The 13,466-nt window shown below is 39.0% G+C and overlaps 1 protein-coding gene across 2 annotated transcripts in view; it reads right to left on the bottom strand.

Annotated features, from left to right (window-relative positions):
* cacna2d2a (calcium channel, voltage-dependent, alpha 2/delta subunit 2a) overlaps positions 1-13,466 on the bottom strand; it is a 241,092-nt gene that overhangs the window by 96,126 nt on the left and 131,500 nt on the right. The window lies entirely within an intron of this gene.

The following is a 13,466-nucleotide window of genomic DNA, read 5'->3' as shown; positions in this document are numbered from 1 at the left end:
CTTAAAGCATACATTGATCATTTATTTATACTTATGGCATCCTATGAGCCTGTAGTTTATAACCAGTCAAGAGCACTCATAAGACACTTGGATTTATAAGTCATTATAAGCTATATTTATAACTGTTGATATAGTGCATCATGAAGCTTTACATGTGTTTATGAATGCAGTCATAATGCATTATGATTGATTATAATGAGCATTATAATTCACTATGAATGCGCTCATAATGCAATATAGATGTAGTCTTCATAGAAAGTGTTACCAAAAAAAAATGTGCTGTGGTATGGGCTCAGTTTGTAGTGAGAGAAGAATAAACTCAAAATATTAGTCTCTCTGGGAGTCTTATCGACCTCAGCTGGCTGTGTTTTCAGTAGCGGAAAACAGCTCCCACAAAAGGAAAGAAACAGACAAAGGAATAAGGAAAAGAATGTAAATGTATGCAATTTTGCTGCACTATTTTGCTCTAATTACAGACTGAAGCCCCAGATTCAGCCTCTCACCGCTAAGCCCCCGGCCTTTACCCCGAGCACAGACCCCATACCCGGGCTGTTAGCCTCCCCGCCGCCCTCGTCTCCTCTGAACCGGCGTTCTTATCTCCCGTGGAGGCAGGCGAGAGGGCGGGCAGGGGTTGCATGCAGCGAGCGGCGTCCATGGGGCCGGCCTCATTACCATGAGGAGGCTGGCTGAGGACGAAGAGCGCTCTCAAGGGCATAGCAGTGACTGACTCGCCCTCACTGGAGGAGCCGTGGTCACGGTCTGATGCGGGAGGACGGCTGACAGAGGAGGAGACGGCGTGCGGTACAGGTACGGAGAGTCTTACACACCACTTACTCACTCTCACTTTATTTTCTCTCACTCTTGTTGTTTGTCTCTTGCTCCATCGCACCGTTTTACTCTTCACCGTTTTCATCTCCCTCCTGCTGCCTCACACACATGCTGCTCTGTCTCTACGTTTGTTTAACTCCTTCAGAAACACACACACACACACACACACACACACACACACACACACACATTCTTGTACTTCTAGTTTTTATTAGTTTTAGTTTTTTGTAATGGGGAATTTGTTGGGTGGGAGATTAAAAAGGTCACAGTAAATTTGAGGACATTTCCATTATAATTTTAGTTAGTTTTAGTTATTTTTGTAACCACACAATACAGCTTCAGTTAATTTTTTAAACTCTCATTTTTGAGAGGACCGGCCAAAATGTCCTCACTTTGCAAAAATGTCCTCACTCTGTTGGTTAAAAACGTGTTCTGGTCCTCACTATGTAGGAAGTACAAGAACACACACACACACACACACACACACACACACACACACACACACACAAACACACATTCTTGTACTTCTATCTTTGTGAGTACCCTCATTGTAACAGTGAATTCCCTTGAAAAGTTATAATAGTTTTGGATTTTCATTAGTTTTAGTTTTATTTTTGTTGTGATTTTTGGTTTTCAAATTCAGTTAGTTTTAATTAGTTTTTAGAGTCAGTTTGCCAGTTTTAGTTTAGTATTTATTAGTTTTTATTAGTTGTAGTTTTTTGTAATGGGGTATTTGTTGGGTGGGAGATTAAAAGAGGTCACAGTAAATTTTGCCTTCATTTCCTTTGTCTGATCCATCTTCATTATGCATGAAAAAAGTTGACAATGACGAAAACGAAGGACATTTTCACTATAATTTTAGTTAGTTTTAGTTATTTTTGTAACCACATAGTACAGTTTCAGTTAATTTGTTAAACTCTCATTTTTGAGAGGACCGGCCAAAATGTCCTCACTTTGCAAAAATGTCCCCACTCTGTTGGTTAAAAACGTGTTCTGGTCCTCACTATGTAGGAAGTACAAGAACACACACACACACACACACACACCTATTCTGTTCCTCTGTCAGCCCCCATCTTTCTCTCAGCTCCCTTCGGCGTGAGAGCCTCTCCACACACCCCGGCCGGGGCCTTGGCTGGCCTCCAGCGCTAATCAGAGAGTCAGTCATCAGCTGGGCTCAGCCCCGAACAACTCACCACAGAAACACAGTATGATCAAAACTCACACTGACACCGAACATGGGGCGGACCAGCCCGGACGCAGCTTGTGTCTTTGGGTAATGAGCGTGGACAAGATAGAGGAGGAGCAGAATCTACCCCCCCTCCCCCAGACACATCTCCTCTACTAACCACAGTGGTGGTTCTAGACCAGTTTTACTGTGGGAGCCAAGGACGGGCCAGTGTTTAATCAGAGGGGCACATTAGCATTCAAAATCTTTGAATGTCTTGAAAAAGACATAAAAATGACAAAAAAAGACACAAAATGACCAAAAAAGACACAAAATGAGAGGACAGAATAACAAAAAAAAACCCACAGAAGACATAAAAATGACGAAAAAAGACACAAAAAAGACACAAATGACCAAAAAAGACACAAAATGAGAGGACAGAATAACAAAAAAACCCCACAGAAGACATAAAATGACGAAAAAAAGACACAAAAAAGACACAAATGACGAAAAAAGACACAAAATGACCAAAAAAAGACACAAAAAAGACACAAAAAGACACAAAATGACTAAAAAAAGACACAAAAAAGACACAAAAAGACACAAATGACAAAAAAAGACACAAAATGACCAAAAAAAGACACAAAAAAGACACAAAATGACCAAAAAAGACACAAAAAAGACACAAAAAGACACAAATGACGAAAAAAGACACAAAATGACCAAAAAAAGACACAAAAAAGACACAAAAAGACACAAAATGACCAAAAAAGACACAAAACGACTTACAAAGACACGTAAAGACATGAAAAGGATTCAAAAATGGACAAAATAGCCCTATGAGACTCCATAGAGTTAAACTATTATACAATGTACACATTCTGGGTTCCTTCTGTGTACAATGAGATATTGTTTGAACAATTTGACACAGGGGCCACAGCAGGGGCCAAAGGCTTCTTCACAGGGGGCAGTGGCCCCTGGAGGCCCCTGGAGGCCCCTGGAGGCCCCTGTGTAGGACCGCCACTGACTAACCAGCACTCCCTCTGTCAGAGAGATCATCGGTGAGGACGAAGGAGAGGAGCTGAGTGGATCAGAGCGGATCGCTCAGGGAGTACATTGGGTAAAGGTGGAGGGTTAGCATGGAGGCTGAAGTCGGGGTGATATGGAGGGATGAATTGAAAGGAGAGAGATGAGCGGTGGTGGTGGTGGTGGTGGTGGTGGTGGTGGGTGCAGTGGGGAAAGAGCTGCCAGGGCTAAAAATAGCCCGAGCCTCTGCAGAGAGAGAAGAGAAAGAGAGCGAGCGAGACTGTGGCAGAGCAACAGTGTTGTTGTGTCTGCCAGCAGGATTGATCCTGAGCCCAGTCCTGCTCAGACCGCTCCCTCGCTTCCTAAGAGTTTACTCTCACTACTGCCGCATTACAACTCATTATTCAGGCCTGCTTCCTGTAAATAAACGCTTGGTTCCCTGCACCCCAGGGACACTGTCCAGCAGCTTTACTCAAACAAATAATACACTCCAAAAAAAATAAATAAAAAAAATACACCACACATTACTGAAGAGAGAGTTTCCAACACTGGAGCTCCCTTGCCAACACTTCATCATTGCACTGTTATTTTGTACCTATCACTAATAGCTTTTTATGGCAAATAATATAATATACAGTGTTATATGTAATATATCAAAGGAAAACCTAAATAAATTGATGGAGAAAAACTCCTAATGAGTCCTGATGCTTCCACACAGGTCAGAAGGTCCCACTGGATGGTTTGATGAGCGAGAAAATTATCTGAACTCCACAGAAAAGTAGATTATTGAAGCTCTTCTAATTGCTTTCTAAGACACTTTTGATTAATTGTTTCGGGACTGCTATGGTTGTTTAAATTGCTGTTGTTTTGGTCTTTTAAAACTTGTATGTACATTTTTATGTTATGTGTATGATTTCTATGTGAAGCACTTTGTGACTTCTGTCTGTGAAAGGTACTATATAAATAAAGTTTACTTACTTACTTACTTATGTTGTTGTTTTTTTCTTTAATTTGTCATTCATCTCTTATTGGTGTCATATCTGTTTGAACAGCTGGACTGCTTTTTTTAGTTTGATAACCACTTTTTATACTAAGTTCCCCTATTTAGCATTTATAACAATAAACACATGGGTATAGTGGAAGCTGTAAACACATATGACATATAATGTGCAGCAGTTATAACTTTTTATGTTATGTTGTTATATTATAAGACATATATTATTGCAACTGTTTTATCATATTTTTGTATAGTATCTGTTTATACACTAGTATCGACTTAGGGGATACCAAAGGAGGTGTTATAATTGTTGACAAATACAGTAATAATTACTTATTTCTGCTTTTACTACATTTATTAAAGGCATAATATGTTCTTGTTGTTGTCTGGAGCTGTGGCCGAGCGAGCTAGAGACTAAATGAAGAGAGGGAGTGGCGCCAGCAAGAACCAAGCGGTGAATAAAAGGAATAAAATGTTATTTTCTGATTGTTTCATGGCGGTTATGTTCTAAAGCACGAAAATTAAAACGACCATAACTCTGCACTAACACTGGGGGGAGGTCCTGCCCTGCCAGATTTTGTGCCAGTCGTCATTCTAGGATTTTGTAAATTTATGCTTTAATCTACATTCAAAGCAGGTGGGCAACAGAAATTGTAGGCTATTTTATATTTTTCTATCTTTGAAATGTTTTTCTTTATTGTTTTACTATTTATTCTGTTTGTTTTGAGACATGTCTATGGTGAAACCAAAGAGGAATTTCCACTCAGTGGATAATAAAGTTTTCGTATTCGTATATAGATTATACTTATTTGTAAAAAAGACGTTGACTTTTGCAAAATGATAAATAATACCCCTAACCATAATTACATAGAGTTTTACCAATCCTACTCATGAATGCAACAACCTCTGCCACAACCACACAGATAACTGCAGATAAGGAGAGGTGGCTCCATGTGGACCAGTCCTGGGCCACTAGACCTGTGGAGCGGCCCCCGGGGGCATCGGGGCCATCTGCTGCGTCTGGTCATAGGTCTCTACGGGCTCAGGGTCCGGGTTAAACACACATCTGATACAACACCAAGCCAGCAATTACACCGCACTCATCTCCCTCCCAGCCTGCTAGCACACACACACACACACACACACACATATATAATGCGTAATCACATGTTTGCAGACACTCATATAAAGCATAGACGCACTTGTGAATGTACACAATGTAGAAAAAATGGAGGCCGAGCGAACGCAAGGGGCCGAGTGTATGCGCTCGCACGCCACAGAAACACACAAAGTGGGAGAAATTCCCACTGACACAAAGTGCTATCAGTAAATTAAATCTATCATGCTGAGTGGACCAACAAATTCCAAACAGGAGACAAACACTGAGGTCAGGTGATGATCTCCAGCCCCTCCCTTACATCAATCTTCCTCTGCTCATCTCCTTCTCTCTCTTCACCCTTATCTCGATCTGCTTCCTCCTCCTCCTCCTCCTCCTCCTCCTCCTCCTCCTCCACCCTGCCCTGTCTTATCTTCATCTCTCACAATCTCTCTATCCTCAATACCAGCCTCCTCTCGCCAATTTCAGATTTCAGCAAAAGCAGCGGCGCGTAGGTTAGATGCCTACTGTTGCTATAGAAACCGCCCCTCTGCTCTAGATTACAATGTGACTTTGTCTCCTCGCCAGGGCTACAATGTCTGCTCGTTTTTATGTCTGACCAGATACATGGCTGCCTATCTGCTGTTTGTCTGCGCGCCTGTCACTCTGTCAGACTATGAGCTTGTTCTTCTGCCAGCGTGTTTTCTTGTTATCGCTACATGCTGTTATTTTAATGTCATCCTATGCTTGTACTTACACATTTAAACTTCAAAATCTCCTGTCAAGTGAAGGTCGGGGGACTTTAAAAGGCCCCCAAATTTCATCACATGCGTCGGGAGGACCTTGACAGATGATTTATCCGGTAAAGCACGGTGGGCAACAATACGTGATTGAAAAATGGCTGCTACATAAAGGCTGTCATATGTAGGGGGTACATGTAATGACGGAGTGTGGTCGCTGGGACTAAATCTTTTGAATTTGAGTCTGTAAGCTCTCTCAATGGGCTGGCTGAGACAGGTTGACATTTGAGTGTGAGACAAGCGCTCCATCATGGGTGGGGACAGATTACAGTCATATTCATATCTCCTCTGGACACCTGCTAATGATTTTATAATTACAGAACACACTCTGTGCCTCCGCCGTGCCCTGGGGTGTGCACACAAGCACGCAGGAGCGCACACACACACACACACACAGACACACACACCGTCTTCCACGCACACACACTGCACCTCTCTCCTGGCCTCGATAGTCTAGCAATCATTCGCAGCACCAGTTTCCCTAATGGAAGCTGACATTATATCAAACACAATAAAGGATTTCATTTACTGCTCTTCATTAACCCACGCACATCAGCCCATAAGGTACACACAGACACACAAACTGGCACACCGACACACACGCTCGCTTATTGTGAAAATGCAACCAGAATAAAGGAGGAAAAACCAGACAATGTGATTTGGCTGCAGAGCAGAACAGCTTACGTAAAGTTTGAAACAAATCTATCACGGAGCTATACATTCTAACTCCTTTTCTTATCTCCCCCCCACTGCAATCTCTCCTCACGTCTCTACCTATCTCTGCCTCTGTCTTTCTTTTTCCACGGCGTCCTTATATCCCATCTCTACACGTCAAACGGTATGAAACTCAAGACATTCAAACTAGATAAACTCTCGGACATATTAGCTGGTGAGAGTTCTCCAGGAAGAGGTGAGGGACTGAAACACTCCAGGCTGAGCATATACTCAGCATACAATACAGTTGACGGTAACACTTTACAATAACCAACTAAGTGATGTTTATAGATGGTTTATAAACAATTAATAACCATTTTACAAAGTGCTATACATATTTAATCTTTAAATGTTTTCAACCAATTTCTCAAAGGTATATGAATCATTTAAAAATCATTAACATACTTAATATGCTGTTAAAAATGTTAAAATGAGTGCAACTAAAACTATTAATAAACTATTAATTATAACTTTTAGTGGTAAAGTAACTATAAACTTACATTAATATACCATCTATTTGTCATTTATAAATTATTTAGTTAGTTAAACATTAATAAATTATGTATTTACCATTCTAAAAGGCCTATATACAGTTAATAAATGATGATTAAACATTAATAGACTGTTTACCATTTATAAATGAGGGTTATTGTAAAGTGTTACCCAGTTTACGTATGTTACGTAAGAAATGACTGACATCCAATTTCATCCGGAGAATGAAATGTAAAGGAAATATATACACAAGGGCGTTGGTACTAAAAGGAGAGACGTCAAAATGAAATCACAGCACGCCATCAGAAACAAATTAGCTCAGCTCATTTCCTTTAGTTTATAGGACCCACAGGTTTGCACAAGTGTTAAAACATGAGCCCATGAAATATGATTTTCAAACAGAGGTAAATTAATCATAGACATGTAGAAATTTGTCAGAGATCTGAAAGCCCTTTAACCACTTTGATCTTGAATCGGTCGCCTGTGAATAAAATATGAATTCTTGTTCTTTGGTGGAGTCCGTTTGATTCAAGGGATGTCAAATCCTTTCCTTTATTGGACGCGGGCATATATCTTATTCACAGAAATGTGAAAAAAATGCAGCAGACAGTGGATAAAAATGACTTCTAGCAGGTAGAAGGTCAAAACAGAGTTGAAAAATAATCTTTACTGTTCTTCTCTCCATACAGAAGTTCAACATACACTGCCAGCTTATTGGGTACACCAATAAAAATACAAACTGTTTTATACAACAGCCATTCAATAAATCATGTCAGAGGCTCTAGTTTGTGCTACATCATCATACTGAGAGTCCATCCCAATTAATATACACTACCGGTCAAAAGTTTTAGAACACCCCAATTTTTCCAGTTTTTCATTGAAATTCAAGCAGTTCAAGTCAAATGAACAGCTTGAAAGGGTACAAAGGTAAGTGGTGAACTGCCAGAGGTAAATAAAAAAAGGTAAGCTTAACCAAAACTGAAAAATAATGTACATTTCAGAATTATACAAGTAGGCCTTTTTTCAGCGAACAAGAAATGGGTTAACAACTTAACTCTATGGAGTCTTGGGCTATTTTGTCAATTTCTTAATTCTTTTCATGTCTTTGTAAGTCATTTTGTGTCTTTTTTGGTCATTTTGTGTCTTTTTTAAGTCATTTTGTGTCTTTTGGTGTCTTTTTTTTGTCATTTTGTGTCTTTTTTTGGTAATTTTGTGTCTTTTTTAGTCCTTTAGTCCAACATAAAATGTGATTTTGAATCTTTTTTTTTACTTTCAAAACACTATCATGCTCAATAAAGAATTTTAAATGTTGCAAATGTGCATTCATTTCAGAGTACACTGAGACATTAAACTGCATCATTTTCAATTAAATTCTGGAAAAGTTGGTGTGTTCTAAAACTTTTGACCAGTAGTGTACATGGTTAAGACAAAATATTACAAAAATCTCTCAGTGTTATGTTACTACTACTACGCCTACTGGTAAACAAGACAACATTTACTGATTGTGGTGGCTGATATCTCATGTTTCCCATCTATTTTGCACTGGCTAATTGTGGTGTTGGTTATTTGTGGTGGTACTCAGACAGCTAGCAGCTAGCATGCTGCTAACAACTGTGGCATGAAGAGGAAAATGTGTGGCGTGCACTTGTGTGGTTTGTTTACAAATAAAAGTGAAAGAATATGTGGGAGTATCTCACTGTTTGGACCATGATCAATGGTGTTTGTAATTACATTTACATTTTATTACAGTTAATTTATGTTTCACAAAAATAATGTTAGTACCTCAAATCTGTTCACTGGTTAAGTAGTTATGTAGCAGCTGGAAGTATTTTATTTTTTTATTTTGAAAAGAATCTTTTTAATTCGAAAGGTCATATTGAGGGTTGTTTCATTAATTTGTATGATTGTTTGAATTTGTGCTTATCCAAAGACAGTGTAATGAAATTCTGAATTACTTTAAAACAGTCTATTTTTTTAATGAAGATTTCTCGATTTCCCTGGCACAAGAGAAGGAACAACTAACAATAAAAAATACAACAAAAAAACATTGGAAGGGGCTAAAATTGTTATTTGAATCAGTGTGGAACTTGCTCATAATCTCACAATTGGCCTGAATACAACACGATACAATACAAACTACAGCCTTTACAATCACACTGAACATTATAACCTTCATGAAGGCAACTAGTTGATCTACTAAAGACATATTTGTTTATTATAGCTACTTCATCTGCTATTTGTTTTCATTGCTTTCATCATCATTAAATAATACAAGAATAAGAACAATTACAATACCAACAAAAGTAATACAATTACCTGCCACCTTTGTATAAAACTGTTTTATATCTAATGTTATTATACAAAAGTATCTTTGAACTTGTTGCAGTTGATGAGTCACCACATTTTTTACCTTTATAGCCATTTCCCCTGTATTTAAAAGTTTATTTGCACCTCTACCCTGGAAGAAGCCATTTGGTGCCTCGTCTCATCACTTTACAAATAGATGCAGACATGTTGTTTGAGGTGTCTGGTCTGAGAAATATGGCTGTTGTCTAAACCACTGAAGGTTAGCAAAATGCCTCTTTATAATGTCAAGTCAATAAAGAGTCAACCAGCAAACTGGAAATTAAACTGTTGGCCTGGAAGACAGAGAGAGGGAGAGGGATATTGAGCGCGGGGAGCAGAACTCAGATAAAGGAGGTGCATGACGGAGGCCTTGGGCGCGGCTGCTCCCTCTCCCTCTCTCTCTCTCTCTCTCTCTCATTGGCATGCTCTGCATCTCTAGGCTTTTAAGCGATTAGGGAGCTGCTGAGACCATGGAGTCCAAGCATAGCTCCATGCAGATGTTCATTTGTATGCCAATAAACAAATGTGCCCCCAGATTAAAGCTCCAATACACAGCGCAAATTCAGCAAAGTGAATGACATTCTCCATGCACATCTCATCAATGTCTTGCTGCTCTTCAGACAGAGACATGCCTCCACTTCAAAGTGTCTTACAAAAGAAGTGATTGTGAAATTAAGAATACATCTTTTTTTTTTTTTTAAATATTAAGGTTACATATTGTGTGGTTACATTTCATGCCCCCAATTTCACCCATGAATCTGCAATTTCTGCTCTGTAAATCTGTCTTTGTAAACATCCCGCAAGTCACAGAATTCTGTTTTTCTCCTCTTTTTTTTCATATCCCTCTCTCTCTTTTTTTTCTCTCCCATCTCTGCTGTGCTGTCTCTTCCTTTCAGGGTCTGACACTTCCCCTTGGTAAAAGCAGTTAAATCAGTCCGTGAATATTCCAATCCTGTGATAACGAAAGAAGGCTTTGTCCTGCTGCACTCTGGGTAATGCTGCTCTCCATTGTTGGCTGACAGGGCTCCATTGAGGAGCAGGTTTTAACGCTGATAGCATCACCACACTGCATGGACACAGTGCCAGATAAAAAGCCTATCCAACATGACACACGCATGCCAACACCTCCCAAACAAGCCCCCAATCTGATCATCAGAGGGGGAGCAGGGAAGAGGTGCTGTAACACCAAATAAAGACAAATAAGATAAACAGGCCATGGCAATATTAACGCTATCATTGGATTCCAGAGGGATTTGATAAAGCAAATGCAATTATCCACGTCGAACATTTTTTACGGCATCTGTAGCCGGGGTGACCAATCACAAACAAACCGCCATTCAGCCTGGATGTCCCTGTCCAATCACACGGTGGCTCGCTGTGACACTGGAGCTCCACTTATCTGTGTGAAATGTTTCCAGGTTCCATTTTTCCTGGAGGGTTGAATACATGCTTTTTCATTTTCACTGATGTTTTTCAGCCATTTTACCGCCGATAGTCCATAGAGTCCTGAGAAGTCACCACCCCCTTTTTACAGCCTGACTGAGAGTGGCCAATCAACAATCAGCACCGACCATGGGAAACCTGTTATTTTCGACCCCGTAATCATTTCCATCAGATGCCTTGCTGTCCCTCACCATGATTTCAACATTCAAATGACAAAAGGGAAGCAGGCTTTAAGATATCTGCAGACAGGCACCAAGGACAGCAGGGACAGAACACACTGAGCAAACACTAGAAGCAGAGCACAGCACAAGCAGCCGCCACTCACACAATGACAACCTGCTCACACACATCACTCCTCAGGAACACCTTGGTCCAGTGGAACACACACACACACACACACACACATTCTTGTACTTTTATCTTTGTAAGGACCCTCATTGTAATAGTGAATTCCCTTGATAAGTTATAAGAGTCAGTTTGCCAGTTTTAGTTTAGTATTTATGTTTTTGAAATGCTTTAGTTTTAGTTTAGTTTTTATTAGTTTTGTAATTTTGTAATTTTGGAGAGGACCGGCCAAAATGTCCCCACTCTGTTGGTTAAAAATGTATTCTGGTCCTCACTATGTAGGAAGTACAAGAACACACACACACACACACACACACACACACACACACACACACACACACACACACACACACACTCTTGTACTTCTATCTTTGCAACCTGGTCTCACAGGAATCCATGAAATAGCCACGGATTCGCTTAACTCAAAATCCGTGGAATAGCCACGGAATCAATCAAATTTCCGTGAAACTGACACGGATTTCGCTACAATGCAAGTTAATGCCAGTCATATCCCGTGGCTATTCCAACATACAAAGTGATTATGTACATTCACTGAGTGAATATTTAGAAAATAAAACATATATTTCTCGCTAGAAATGTGATCAAAATCCATTTTCATGCAGAAACTAAGTCAAAATATTGATTTTTTCACTAAAAATGAGAGAACTGTCCGCCATGTTTTTTGTTCTGACCGCCGGGACCTTGAAAGTCACGTGACTTGGAACAAACCAATAGGAACAAATATCCATGGAATAGCCACAGGATATGACTGTCATTAACTTGCATTGTAGCGAAATCCGTGTCAGTTTCACGGAAAGTTGAGTGATTCCGTGGCTATTCCGTGGCTATTCCACGGATTCCCGTGAGACCAGGTTCATCTTTGTGAGGACCCTCATTGTAACAGTGAATTCCCTTGAAAAGTTATAATAGTTTTGGATTTTTCATTGGTTTTAGTTTTATTTTCATTGTGATTTTTTGTTTTCAAATTCAATTAGTTTTAATTCGTTTTTAGAGTGAGTTTGCCAGTTTTAGTTTAGTATTTATGTTTTTGAAATGCTTTAATTTTGGTTTAGTTTTTATTAGTTTTAGTTTTTTGTAATGGGGTATTTGTTGGGTGGGAGATTAAAAGAGGTCACAGTAAATTTTGCCTTCATTTCCTTTGTCTGATCCATCTTCATTATGTCTGAAAAAAGTTGACAATGACGAAAACGAAGGACATTTTCACTATAATTTCAGTTAGTTTTAGTTATTTTTGTAACCACATAATACAGTTTCAGTTAATTTTTTAAACTCTCATTTTTGAGAGGACCGGCCAAAATGTCCTCACTTTGCAAAAATGTCCTCACTCTGTTGGTTAAAAATGTGTTCTGGTCCTCACTATGTAGGAAGTACAAGAACACACACACACACACACACACACACACACACACACACACATTTAATATATATTTACTTATTTATTTTTCTGCAGACAACCATTTTATTGGAACTAGATGAATTAATATTTGTTTAGTCAATAACGTTTACAACAATAGTTTTAAAAAAGCCCATCAACAGAGCCCAACATGACAGCTTCAAATTGTTTTTTTTGTCCAGGCAGCATCCTAAAACCCAAAGATATTCAACTCATAATAACAAAAGTTCACAAACTGTCAACTTTTAGAAGCTGCTAACTAGTAAAATATTTCCCCCCCCCAATTTCCAGAGTGTATACTAACTAAAACAGAAGTTTATCCGTTTGAACATAAAACAAATTGTACAGTTTTCAGTTGAATGCACACTACCGGTCAAAAGTTTTAGAACACCCCAATTTTTCCAGTTTTTTATTGAAAATCAAGCAGTTCAAGTCAAATGAACAGCTTGAAAGGGTACAAAGGTAAGTGGTGAACTGCCAGAGGTAAATAAAAAAAGGTAAGCTTAACCAAAACTGAAAAATAATGTACATTTCAGAATTATACAAGTAGGCCTTTTTCAGGGAACAAGAAATGGGTTAACAACTTAACTCTATGGAGTCTTGGGCTATTTTGTCCATTTTTGAATTCTTTTCATGTCTTTGTAAGTCATTTTGTGTCTTTTTTTGTCATTTTGTGTCTTTTTGTGTCTTTTTTTTGGTCATTTTGTGTCTTTTTTTAGTCATTTTGTGTCTTTTTGTGTCTTTTTTTTGGTCATTTTGTGTCTTTTTTTACTCATTTTGTGTCTTTTTTTAGTCCTTTA

This window comes from Centropristis striata, chromosome 3, assembly GCF_030273125.1.
Source record: "Centropristis striata isolate RG_2023a ecotype Rhode Island chromosome 3, C.striata_1.0, whole genome shotgun sequence".
In the NCBI taxonomy this organism is placed as follows: domain Eukaryota; kingdom Metazoa; phylum Chordata; class Actinopteri; order Perciformes; family Serranidae; genus Centropristis; species Centropristis striata.
This window is presented reverse-complemented; position numbering and strand designations above follow the sequence as displayed.